Source organism: Lathamus discolor, chromosome 2, assembly GCF_037157495.1.
Source record: "Lathamus discolor isolate bLatDis1 chromosome 2, bLatDis1.hap1, whole genome shotgun sequence".
Classification (NCBI taxonomy): Eukaryota; Metazoa; Chordata; class Aves; order Psittaciformes; family Psittacidae; genus Lathamus; species Lathamus discolor.
Genome location: NC_088885.1, coordinates 126192113 through 126205774, shown reverse-complemented (window position 1 = coordinate 126205774; position 13662 = coordinate 126192113). Strand labels below are relative to the sequence as shown.

The 13662-nt window shown below is 40.1% G+C and overlaps 1 protein-coding gene across 5 annotated transcripts in view; it reads left to right on the top strand.

The window, feature by feature from the left end:
* Positions 1-13662, top strand: part of NCOA2 (nuclear receptor coactivator 2) — a 194269-nt gene that overhangs the window by 60035 nt on the left and 120572 nt on the right. For 4 of the 5 annotated variants that reach the window (XM_065668417.1, XM_065668415.1, XM_065668420.1 and 1 more), the window contains one exon: positions 10466-10710. The exons of the other annotated variant lie outside the window; for it this stretch is intronic. The gene's annotated coding sequence lies outside the window, so the exon portion shown is untranslated. The remainder of the gene's footprint in view (positions 1-10465; positions 10711-13662) is intronic. 5 annotated transcript variants of the gene reach the window in all.

The following is a 13662-nucleotide window of genomic DNA, read 5'->3' as shown; positions in this document are numbered from 1 at the left end:
GGGCCATGAGTTTAGTAGGAATATTTCAGTTCAATAGAATTATTAATTAGTTCTTTCAGTTTTAAAGTCTGAAATTAAGAAGTGTTGTGGGTGCTGTTATTCTTAACTTCTGCTCTAGAAAATGTAAGAATGTGACGTTGGGTGTGTTTACTGAAAACTGAAGTTTAATATTTTTCCCTGGTTGTAATACAGTGTGCACCTGATTTAATGTGCAAAGTACCTTTTTACCAAGGTGGAACATTTTAATCGTTTCATCAAAGCCATCTAGGAGAATCCACCTTCGTTGTAGTTAAAAGCAAGTCAATCACTTCACCATGGTAGGTTTTTTTTCCTTCCTGAAAGCCCTGTCCTTCTGGAGAAAAAAAATCATTCTTCTATATCAGGTTGCCATCAGCACCCTTTCAGCTTAAGGCCTTGCTCTGTCTGCCCCATGGCAAATTCTGGCTACCCTGCAATCACGAGTGAGGTGGTGAAACTGGCACTTTAAGTAGCATGGGTGCACAACAGTGAGGCTTGGAGAAGAGTTATTAAAATTTAAATAGTTATCCAGCTTGTTCATCCACCATTGTAGGAGATCTTGTTTTATATCTTTATGCAAAGCTCATCTGGAGGTGGGGAGGGGGGGAAGATATCTTTGATTTTAAGAATTTAATTTGGCACTGCTACTGCTTGGTTGCTCTTTCCCCTGTATTGAACTGTCAGTTCAGGTTTTTGCTCCCTTTTAAAAAGGGTTGCAGTTACACTCATTGGAAGACACCGAAGGTTCATCTCTTGTGAAGCTGATACTGGTAACAGGTTGTAAAGAATTATGGAATCTACACATGGCTGAATGGATCTGGGCTTTTACAAAGCAGGTTTGACACCCAGCCAGCTTTGTTCTCTGTAGACCTAATAAATGAAAGAGATTTTTCCACTGCCCTGTCACAGAAAACAAAAACGCAGCTTACTGAATTGGCTGTTCACTGCCAGTTTAGGAAAAAGTTGTCATTTTCTTGCCCTATATAATAAAACCAGTACTAATTAGTAGAAAGCTGTAAAACAATCTCATATGCTTTGAAAGAATTCTTTGTTATTATATATGATTGTGATAAGAACTTCTAAGAACCTTAAAGGTTGTTAAACTTCTGCAGTCAAATTGCATATATTCAGGCAGCTTTTAAGCAGACAGGAGTTATTACCAAAGTCTCTTTCAGAGTTTGCAGACTCATTTCTGACATCTCTTATGAAAGCAAAATTGTCTTTTTCTTCTTTTTAAACTCAAAATAAACCTGTAATTGGTTTATAGGGCCTTGCTCTCAAGTTGATGGCATTTCTGTCCGTCTGGGATGCAGAAGGAAGAATAGGGGAAAGAGGGGAGCCCCTTGCATCTGGTTAGCAGGCCCAGCTCTGTAATTGCTTGGAGATCAAAGAATCATTTGATGGTGGCCGTTAACACCTTCCAGGATAATATCCTCAGCTCCCTCTCTACCATCCTCCTAGAGCAGCTCAAAAAGTTGGCACTCTGAAAGACCAGCCTCCTGCACAGAAGAAAGATATATTGGAATGAGGATTTGGGGTGCACGGGAAGTGGGATGAAAGAGGATGTGAAGAAATTTGGTGTGGGAAGCCCTAGTGTTACCAAAGGATGATTTACAAAACCTCTTGCAGGCTATTGGTAGGAATGGGAGGCTGATTATCCTGCAAGAGGAGAAAAATAGAGATTTAGGCATGTCAACTGGCCAGTTATTAAAAAGAAAAACGCATCTGAAGATTACTGGTTGCATGCTCAGATGCTCTGTGTGTGGTGTGGTGGCATCGACCATGCCAAGGGTACTGCACAGATGTGGTGTAAGGGCTGGGAGCCTGCAGGGCTGTGGCCAGGCATGTGCATCTGCGTTTCCACGCAGTCCCTGGTGGAGTGGCCACTCAGAAAACTGGAAAATTCAGTCATCTCATTTGCAGTGATTAAGGCAGCAGTAAAACTGGCCTTCCTGGTTACAAACCAGTCGGGTAGCAATCATGTAAAAGGCCCTTAGCTTCCCAAAAAGTGGCTGAAGGGAGGAGGAGTGCTCATGTGACTCAAGGAGCGGATGAGGTGGGTCAAGAGTCTGGGAAATAGAGGAGGATGGAAATGTGGTGTGGGGGTGTTCAGGGTGCTCTGAAGAGGTGTGATGGTTTCTTTGCACCCTACCTTGCATGAGAGCATTACTTTAACTTGGTGAAAGCTGTGGACTGCAGTTGCACTAGGCTGTAGATACGGCAGCTTTTCCATTTGCTTCCACTTGCCCTTCAGGAGCATTTGAAACAATTAAAATATTCTCTCTCTGGTGGGAGATGCAGTTTATTCCATTTGTGTTCAGCAGAAACAAAAGCAGTTCCCTCATTTTTGGGGGTGTCTGCAGAAAGATCCTAGAACCAAAGAAGAAAATGAGTCATGAAATTTAGTCATAAAATGAGAGCTGGCTTGATTTTTTGAACAACTCAGTAGCAATTTTGGGGCTTTTTTTTTTTTTTTTTTTAGCCAGAAGTAGAAATTTTATATATATATATATATATATATGTATGTATGCTAGCTATTGTATAACAGATGTAAATATATAGCATATATTTTATAGTTTTATACATATGCATGTGTGTATGTCTATATAAATACATATACATAGTATGAGCTACCTTATTTTTTAGTAAATTGAGTAGAATTATTTAGTTTTAACCTTGTATTTAGATGCTGTACATTCTTTTTGAGTCAGAAATTCAGGGGATTAATGTATAATAATTCTTTGTTTCTGTGTTATAACTGCCACTGAAGGTAAGTATTAAAACCATTTCACGTTTGGAGAGATTATGTGATAAAGAAGCTGTTGCTTCATGAATTACACAGTGAGTTGCTGGTGAGTTGGCTTAAAGGAAGAAAAAAAGATGCTTGGCAAGAAATCCAAAAATAATAAGAAACCAGGCAGCCCAATTTGAACCAAAATACTGAAGTTACTGTTGTTTTTTTCCTCTTTGCTGAAAGACTTACAAGAACTTCCATAACTGCTGCACTATCCAGTTTGAAGCGTATTAAGTGTGTGGTGTTCATGGTGACTAGCCTCACTGTCTGAAGATGAGAGCAGTACCACTGAGACCACAGACGGAGGATTGCTCTGGCCATCAGCTGTGCTGGGGTTTTTCTTCAGTTCATGCACAAGCACACAGGCCAGGCAAGCTTTATCACTAGGTGCATCCATAAATTTCTGAGGGTGTTCCCCCCACCCAGTACAAAACTTTCTTGCTGGCTACTGCTATAACCTGGTGAATTTTAGGAATTTACGTTTATGGTGTATGATACAGTTCTGCCAGACTAGCTATAGACCACTTACCAGGGCTGTCAGCCATGGATTATGGCTTGGAAACTGCTGTTTGGGGTATTCAGAGATTCTTCACACTCAGTAGGAGGGAAGCAGGAGATGACAATAGTTATTGGGGAGTAGGGGTATCTGTTTTAGAGGGGCTGTTTAGCTTAGTCAGGTGCTCTCACCTGACAGCAAACATGGCTGATTTCTGGTCTTTGGGCTATCAAGTGTTGATCTATCTATGCAAATTGGAGAAGCATCAACAGCTGAATGAGAAGGTTTGGGGTGCAGGATAAATTGACTTAATCTGGTAGAGGAAGAAAACTGGTTACTTCTGGAAATCAAAGTCTTTTTTCTTGTTATCTTGTCCACAGTCTTGGCCAGGTCGTTGGCCAGGTTGTTCCTCCATCTTGCTGGCTGTAAAACTGGTCTCAGCCCTTTATGAACTGGTTTAATTCATTAATCTTAGGGAAAATCTAAATGGTTTTATGCCAAATTAGTGAACTGGACAGGTTTACTAAAGGATAGGATGGATGAAAGGAAAGGGATTGGAACACAAAAACCTTTTAATAGTTAGCTGTTAGGTTGGCTTAGCACCATGCCGTAACAGCACACTTGAGACACTTCTGTCCAGAATAACGTGGTGGTGTTTGGGGTATTTCCATGAGAGGAAAGATTTGTGGGTTCAAACACGAGATCTCAAAAAGCAGATTATGAAGTTTTACAAATGTAGCCCAGGGAGTAGAGGAGAAATCAGCATATTAGATCAGAGCTGTCAAGCTTTGAGGCACCAAACCCTCATTCGCTCACATAGTATCTGTCAGAAAATATGCTTTACTTCTCATCATGGATTTTGGGCTCAAAACCTACAATTTCTAAAGCTAAGCACACTGCTGGAGTAGCAAGATGCTGCAAAAAAAGAGGACTTTTTATTCAAAGAGTCTCACAAATGAGGCACAAACTATAATAAAATTTAATGATCATCGTTATACTAAGGAACCTGTGCATCACATACATTTTGTATGTTTGGGAGCAATAAAATTTGTCAGTTTTAATTTTTTTTTTTAATCCTGTGCTCTCTGGAGAACTGTCTTATGTCTTTGGCAAATGTATGAATTTCATCATGTCTTTTTGAATTTCTGAAAGTTACCTAGATGAAAACTAAAGCGTTATTTAAAACTAGTCATAAAACCCTATGGCAACAAGGGGGTTAGCTCACAAAAACAAATGGACACAGTGTATTCCTGGCCATGATAATAAGAGTGGGATAACTTTAAAAGGTTTGCTTTGGTACAGTACTGCCAAATGTGTGCCAGGAGTCATCTTCACTCTGACATATGTCCTAAGAGCCAGAAAATACTACAGGTGTATTTGCATTTATTAGAAGGACTTTGTTGGCTTTCATGCAGTATATCCTTATGTATGCGCTGTTACTCAGTTTGGTTTTGTAACGCTGTGATTTAATTAAAAGAAACTCCAAACAACAAACCCACACATAAGTATATAACTTAAATTTTTCACAAATCTGAGACTCGAGTGCATTATTGTGAAAACTTAACAGACTATAACTATTTTTATTTTAGTTGATACCATATGGATAACGTACTACTATATAACCTTTACTAGCTTTGTAGCTATTTTTGGCATTGTCATTCATAAACTAAGATAAACATTCTCAAAGTGCATGAAATGGGGTGAGTTTAAATACTGGTCTAAAATAAGTGCTTATGAAATGACGAACTTCAGGTCAGTCAGAACAGTGCTTAAGGTGCTGGATATTGACCTAAGAAAGTCAGTGGGCCTCAGTAGCTGATGCCCATAAAGCTGTGATACTTTGACTCATTTTGTACTCAGTGTTCCCCTAGGTGCTTGGTAAAGAATGGAAGATGCTTTCAACATTAAAAATATTTAACTGAAGCTAAATTCCCTTGGACTTGCAATGAGGAATGGGTTAGCAGTAGAGAGTTGGTGTTGTGGGTGCTTACTGCGTCAGACTTAGCCTACAAAACACAGGCTTCTTTTCGGATGACGATGAGCCATAAAATTAAGGATGCTGTGCCCCAGCAGTGGGAAGTTGTAGGTGCTGTTGTCAGTATTGGTAACTCAAGATTTCTTTTAATTTTTTTTTTTATATTATGCCCCAAGTGAATAAAATCAGTGGGGTACAGGTGTAAGGTTTTTATTCCATTTTAATCTACTTTTCAGTGTGAGGACAAGCTGTGAGCAGCTGTGTTCAAGGTATTGTGGAGCAGTAACCTACCTGAGTGTGGGAGTCTGTTTATTTGCATAAGAACCATAATGTTTTATACTGAACTGATTGCATTATATTATTTGAACAGATTGAAATAAAAGAGTAAACTACACTATGCATGTTGGTAAGTGCCTGAAGTAGTTTTTTGTGTTGATGTTAATGTAGCAGTAGTTGTACTCTGCAATTCTTTGAGATACTTCATGAAATCAGAACGAGAAAGTAATAGAGGAGCCGACAAGGAGAGGTGCCATGCTTGACCTTATGCTCACCAACAGGGAGGGGCTGGTTGGAAATGTGAGGCTCCAGATGAGCCTTGGTTGCAGCTATCATGAGATGGTTGAATTCGAGATCCTCAGGACAGTGAGAAGAGCGTGCAGCAAGCTCACTGCCCTGGACTTCAAAACAGCAGACTTTGGCCTCTTCAGGAACCTGCTTAGTAAGGTTCCATGGGATATAGCCCTGGAGGGCAGGGGGGCCCAAGACTGTTGGTTGATATTCAAGGATCACCTGCTACAAGCTCAGGAGTGTTGCATCTCGACTAGAAGGAAGTGCAGCAGGAGGGCCAGGAGACCTCCTTGGATGGATAAGGAGCTGCTGAGGAAACTTTGAAGGACCTCCCGTATGAAGACAGGCTGAGAAAGTTGGGGCTGTTCAGCCTGGAGAAGAGAAGGCTGCATGGAGACTTCATAGCAGCCTTCCAGTATCTGAAGGGGGGCCCTACAAGGATGCTGGAGAGGGACTCTTCATTAGGGACTGCAGTGACAGGACAAGGGGTAACGGGTTAAAACTTAACCAGAGAAAGTTTAGATTGGATATAAGGAAGAAATTCTTTCCTGTTAGGGTGGTGAGGCACTGGAATGGGTTGCCCAGGGAGGTTGTGAATGCTCCATCCCTGGTGGTGTTCAAGGGCAGGTTGGACAGAGCCTTAGGTGGCATGGTTTACTGTGAGGTGTCCCTGCCTATGGCAGGGGGGTGGAACTAGATGATCTTGAGGTCCTTTCCAACCCTAACTATTGTATGATTCTATGATTTGGAGACTTTTGATGTTTGGAAGTTCTAGTATTATAGGAAACTATGTTCCTTGTGATGATTTAAAGGACAGCTTCCCTAAACAAAGTTAATAACAGAATTAATTTTACTATGTAGAGAAGAATCCCTCATCAAATGATGCCAGTATCCTGATCATAGCATATACACTCTTTGGCGTGGCTTTTGTGATAACTGCGTTAGAAATAAAAATCTCCTGAAGGTATTCAGGGTATAATTCTTACTTGAAAAATACAACTTAGGGGAAAAAAAAAAAAAAAAAGGAATCTTACCTTACAATGAATCAATAAATTAATGGTCGTGGATGAATCTTTGCTGTTGGGTAAGATGTTCAATACATTTCAGCCAGCTGGCTTAAGTCCTTGTGAGAATACACTTGTCCTGAAGATGATTAGTCTTTCTGATGATTACTTCACTGCATTGAGCCTCACCTTTTTCTTGATGTTTAGAACAGGGTGCTTATATATTCACAAATATCATATAAATACATACAGTCCTAGAGCCTTTTCAAGCATTCCCATTATCAGTGTTTTATGATTTGCTTTACATTAAAGCTTTCCTACTTAATGTAATTTTAGCCCATAAGTATTAATAATCAGATTAGGTAATGTGAAACAAACAGATATAAGTTTTGGAGATCTGCTGGATTTCAGATGAGTTTTTAGGAACACTATGTAGCCGTCTTTAGGAACTGAATCTATCACAGTTGCTTACAGTCAAAAGACAACTGCCAGTGTCTGATACTTCTGATCAGTTGGGCAACGCTGTATGAATGGGAATAGTCTCTTTTTCTTCATTGAAAAAAGTACTTTGCTGACAGCAAATATGTTATACTCTGCCAAGTGAAATAGTGCATGAAATTCTGCTCTCTTTTTTAAAGAAGAAGTTTTGTGTGGTTTCCATGATTGAACATCAAAGTACTGAAGTTTCATTCAACCTAATTATATTTTTAATCTTTACTGGAACTAGTGATCAGAAAATTATTCTGACCTTAAAGAAAATAATCTGGCTATTATAGATGCTTGATATCCAGTCTCTCTATTTAAATTTAATTCAAGGTATGATAAAATTATTTCTTAGTAATTTTTTAAATAGGAAATGTACTTTTAATGCTTTGTTAGTTTTACACACTGGTTTTGAAGCTTCTCAATTTATTTTTGTAAAAATAAACATGGATTGTGAAAATAAACATGCTAGGAATTAGCATGTGGGTCACATATATCTTTTGCCATAGTTAATAACTGCTTTTTGAAAATTAGGTACATCAGATGTCTCTAGACAAAATATGATCTCACATGAATAGTTAGCCATTCCTTGGAAATAATTATTTCTTATTGAAAAATAAACATCATAGTGCATTTAATCCAGTAATAATAATAATTTGGATCTATCCATGAGCATGTGATACTGTTTTTCTCTTTTCTTGGTCTCCTCTTCTGGACCATGTCTGTACAGAAGTATTTATAATAGCCATTGGGAATCTGTTGTCGTTTGCTATTAAAAGCTCAGTAAAAAAAACTGTAAATTGGATTTTGTTCTAAAAGAATGCGTTTGTTTTGGGAGGTTTTCTTCTTTCTGAATATTACTCGACAGTGTGTTTTTCATGCTGAGGTAAGTAACTGAATGGAGAAAAGGAAAGAAAAATTTTCCCAGGGTTTCACATAAGAAGATTTTTTCCTCGCTGGGCAGGGGCAGATGATCCACAAGCAGTAGTCTTGTAAGAAGTTACCCTCCCTCTTTATAACTGATACATGACTGCTCCTCATTTAGTGGAAATGGGAAGTAAAATGGATTTGCTTAAATTAGCTCTGTTAGCTGTGTGTGACCTTCATCGAGAATGAAGCTAACCTATTTTACTTCAGGTTTTTGTGACCTAGAAGTGTTTCCTGAGCAGCTGTAGAGTTTCAGGCAAGCATTAGTACCTCTAGGATTAAAATGGTGGCATCTGAAGGAATGCTAGCTGGACTGTGTGCTGTCACCTAATGTTAGAACAAGTCCAGAGGAGGCCATGAAGATGACCAGAGGGCTTGAGCACCTCTCCTATGAAGATGGGCTGAGAGAGTTGAGTTTGTTCAGCCTGGAAGAGGTTCCTGGAGATCTTATAACAGTCTTCCAGTAGCTAAAGGGGAGCTATAAGAAATCTGGAGAGGGGCTTTTCATAATGGCCTTTCCAGATTAGTGACAAGACAATGGGAAATGGCTTTAAAATGAAAGAGGGTAGGTTAGATATGAGGAAGAAATTCTTTACTGTGAGGGTGGTGAGACACTGGCACAGATTGCCTTGAGAAGCTGTGGATGCCCCATCCCTGGCAGTATTCAAGGCCCGGTTGGACGGAGCTTTGAGCAAATGGAAGGTGTCCCTGCCCATGACACAGCGGTTGGAACTAGCTGAACTTTAAGGTCCCTTCCGACCCAAACCATTCTATGATTTTATGCTGTTTGAACATTACTTGTAGGCATGCAATAAAACTGGCGGTGAAGGCAAAGACAGCTTCCACGGCACTGTCCATCTGCAGCCACTGCTCCTCAGTTTGACTGCCGGTCTCAGGTGTTAGTATTTGCACAGTTCTCATTTCAGTATGCTGAGTGACGTAGGCTATTATGGGCTGAAAGACAAGTGCCAGAAATACAGTAAGGAAGGATGCCTGATGCTTCCCAGTATAGGATGTTGGTTGGAGTTTTTTATAACTCTGCAAAGCCTCTGGGGCTAGGCAATTGCATGTAGTTTAATTTGTTTCCCTGCCAAAATTATTTAGCTATCTCTAAGAATATGTAGAAAAAGTTATTTCTCTTCTTTTAAAGAACCTTTTTTGGAAATGCTCCATGTCCCTCCCTTTGAAGCAGAGCCTAGGAGTTTGATGGCAGTGTGGGAAGCACTGGAGATAGGCACTGAGGAAGAAGAGTGACTTATGAGTCATGGCTTTGCCTTTGTCAGCACTGTTAAAATCTCAGATCTAACCAAACTGTAACCTTTTAAAGAAAGCACCGTTGTCACATGCTGTCTTGAGCATGTGAGCGCTGTATGGCCTGGAAGGGGAGGGGAAGGCTGAGCTGAGGGATGAAACTGATGCCTTGTACCCCAGCACCTGAGAGCCAGAAGAAGACTGGTGGGGCACTAGCATGCACAGGTCCCTGACATGGTCCCAGTCCCAAAATACTGTAGACTGTGAACAGGGGAGATGGACAAGGGGTGAGAGTGAGAGTTGATATGGCGGTGCGCTTGGGAGCAAAGGAGAGAAGAAATGGGAGTCAAGGGGAGACTGTGGCACTGCTATCTAAGCCTGGAATTGACAGAGCCAGGAGAGATGAAAACCTTTGGGATGGGGGTGAGGAGAGACTTGGCATGGGTGCTGAAGGTAGGAACGAAGAAGTACTAGGGCTTGAATCAACATCGGCTGGAGGATATGGCTTGAGGAAAATGGGCAGAGGAATTTGTTCTGGAAGGTCTTTTTCTATAGGGATCTTAGAATATAAATAAATACTCTTTGATTTCAGTAGAAGATCCTTGAAAATATGTTTTTAACCATCACCTATGGCTAGTACCCATGCAGAAAACTGTTTTGCATTTGCAACTGGTGTACTCCTTTGCCACAAGAGCCGCATGGTATATCTAAAGATTCCGGTCCCACTGCTGTTACTTGTAGGTGTCTGTGACTGCATGATACAAGGTGTGAGGTGTTAATTTCTTTTTCTAGAAGTGGTGAATGCAAACTTTTTGTAGTGTGCTAGTGTCCAAGTCACGGAATGTCAACACTGAGATTGTCCTTGCAGAGCAATTTTGTTTGGCCCCTCATGAGGAAGCAGTATAATGGTATCTACCTCCCGCTGATGTGCTGGGTTTTTTTTCCCACAGGACCCCTGCCTTGTTCCCTGCACAGGATGGACTTGCTCTGGGAATGAATCTGGTTGATGCAGTGGAGAGAGCTGTTCTCTGTAGTACCCCTGCCTCACTTCCAACAGAAGTCGGGACACGTGTGGCGGGCGAGGCAGGGGATTGCAGGAGGCAGAAGCCGCTCTGGTGCTCTGCGCAGCTGCATGCTGCCCTGGCAAACAGGACTCTCTTCCTGGCTGTGCTGCAGACTTCCTAGGTGATGCTAGGTAAGTTGCTCAATCCTGGCTTTTCTCATGTCTTTGCTAACTGGATGTGTCTTGCTTTCTTGCGGATGACTTGAGATCTTTGGATCTGATCTGGAAAAGTGCTGAGCACTGATAACTGCGAGTGAGGCAGTGGGGGTTGAGGTTTGAAAGTGCTATATAAAGCACAATGCAATGCTAAGTGCTGTGAAAAAATTAGGTCTGAGTTATGCCAAACTGGAGACAAAGTTGTCTTCAGAACAGGAGAATCATTTTGACCTTAAAGCTGTCACTGCTTTCCTTAAGAATTCAGGAAAAATAGGAATAATTATTCTAAGGAGTAACAGTAGGACTAACCGTTACGTTGATGAAGCACTCAGCTGCACCATCGAATTCATAAAGAAATTACTTGTTCCATCTTCCAAAAAAAATTTGAGTAGCTTGCAGTAAATAAGGTATTGGACCATACGCCAAATACCAAAAGTAAAACAGATTACTGTTTTGATTAGTGGTAATTCTGTATGCTGAATGAAGCAGAGGTGCTGTGGAAATGGTATGACATAACTGCAGGTATACCGTGCCAAAGAAGCAAACAAAGGCAAAGTTTAGGTTTCTCTAAAATGTACTTCTGATATTTCCTCCTGTGAATGCTTGCCTCTGCAGATTGATTTTAGTGTAGATGTTTGTATCACGTAATCTGATTTGGGGTGCACAAAGCACACCATTTTTTGATGCTGCGAGCTCAGATAATATATGTACATAAAACCAAAATAACATGTAAATTCATCATTCGTTGCAGGCACATGCCTCGTGTGCCTGGTTACTGTATCAGCTACAAAGTAGACAGTGTTTGTAATACCCACTATCAGAATGGCTTGAGGTCAGAATTTCATCTGCAGTTCTTCAGGCTCAGGATTTGTATTTTCCCAGTGTGATGTTCGTAGCTAGCTACAATGCTGTTGTAATCAGTAGATAACAGAGAATTTTTTGGCCAAGGCATGGTTAAGCTAAATATTGTTTTAACTTAGCTAACCTGAGTGCAAAGTATCTCACATTAGATCAGATTTTATGAATTAACCAAGAGCATGTCTTCGGTGCCTAGAAACATGGTGAGCGTGTTTGCCAGATAAGCTGTTACACTCTATTGCAGGAGAGAGAGAGACAGTAAAAGCTATGAAGCTTTGATAATGGCTAAATATTATATTAAATACACAGAGTAAGAATGCACGCTCCCCTTCCAGCCTGCTTGTAGGGAATCTACTACATATGGCTCTGTGAAAGGCTGCAGTAACACTTGAGGAGCCAAGCAGTATTTTTAAGTGCTGCTTTCTAAGAAAACCTGAGGTATTTTTGTTTGACTACTGCTGTGCAGTGTGAGTCGTGCTTTAAATCTTTCAACATAAACAAAAAAGGCAGGAGGGGGCACGGGGGAAATGATCTGTATTGTACAAGCAGAAGTTCAAAATTGAATTACTTGCTTTACCTAGAGCATTGAAAATTATGTTGCCATTAGACCGATGCAATAGCACGCATTAGGAAAGGATGGCACAATTCTCAGAGCCCACTGGAGAAGAGCACGGGACTGGAACAGCAGGGTGTCGTGGGCCTGCAGGGCAGTGCACTGCCAGAGCTACGCTGGGAATATTATCGGCTAATGTAGAGAGAGGAAAGCCAAGAAAAATACAAACTCTGCCCTTCCTGCATATCCCATAAAACGGGGGGCCAGGGGGAGGAGGATGACTTGTTTTATCAATGCACCTACTTTATTTCAGTAGCACATCTAATGTGGTATGGAAAATGTTTTCTGTTATATGAAAGAAGGAAAGAATGGAAGTGGAAGCTAATTTTGAGCTAATACATTTGGAAAGCTGCTAATAATAGTGGAATTTTATTCAGCATGCTCTATTTCTACAATAGAAAAGTAAAATGCCTTTGCGTTAACTGAAACATCTGTTGAACAAATTGGCTCAGTTTTATGAGTCTGTTACTAATTCTGAGAAGTAGATGGTGTTTTAAAAAACCAGTAGAGTTGGGGGGTTAGTGCCCATATTTATTTTCTTTTTTTTTTACTATTATTAAAGTAGGTCATTTTGAAGTGTTACGTTTTCATGAATACAGTAATACTGTGGTTAATATTTCTGGTATTTCAAGCTTTCCTTTCATTGTAATGAGTTTTTTCACTGCTTTTAATCAACATTATTAATATTCTTTAAAGTCGTGGGTTTCCAGCCTTTTCCCAAGTTCTTAGTAATGAAGCGACTGAATAATTTGAAAAAAAACCCACCTCTTTTGGTGCATTTCTGTGTGTATTTCCATGTTTCTGCAGTTTTTTCTCTCTGTTCTACTTACAAAGTTTGAATGTTAATAGAATTTGAGTTGCCCTTACTGCTGTTTCCTCGCTTGGACTAAATATTCTTTGGCTATAACTTCACAGTTGTGGGAAGAGTATTGTAGGTGACAAACTGGTTTATGGCTTCACATGGTGGAAACTAAGAATGTCATAAGAGTCACCGAGATGATGTCATATGAATTAATAAAAGAAAAAGGGAGAAATTAAAAAACAGTTTCTAAGATTCTGTTCCCATGCGTCAGGAATGCCTTAATTTAATCTCATACATATACATGCATCTTAAAGCAGTTCAGGTTTCTCAGGTACATCTCCTATCAATACCATCACTGAAAGGAAATCACAAGTAAGTGTAATGTTAATATGCAAATCAAATTAAGTTCTGTGTGCTTTACTGTTAAACATGTAAAATCAATGCATGTTGTTCTGTACCGATCTGTAATACATATGAAGGGGCATTTAAAGGGAAAAGCTGAATGTTTAATTTAGACAGATAATATTTATTTTCTTCGTAGTGCATAAATAATGTAGCAAATACAAGATTGGCATTAAAGATGTACATTTAATGTGATTATAAGCTATGGCATTTTCAGCTTTGTGGTCAGCGTGTCTGTTTAGAGTAGCTCAGT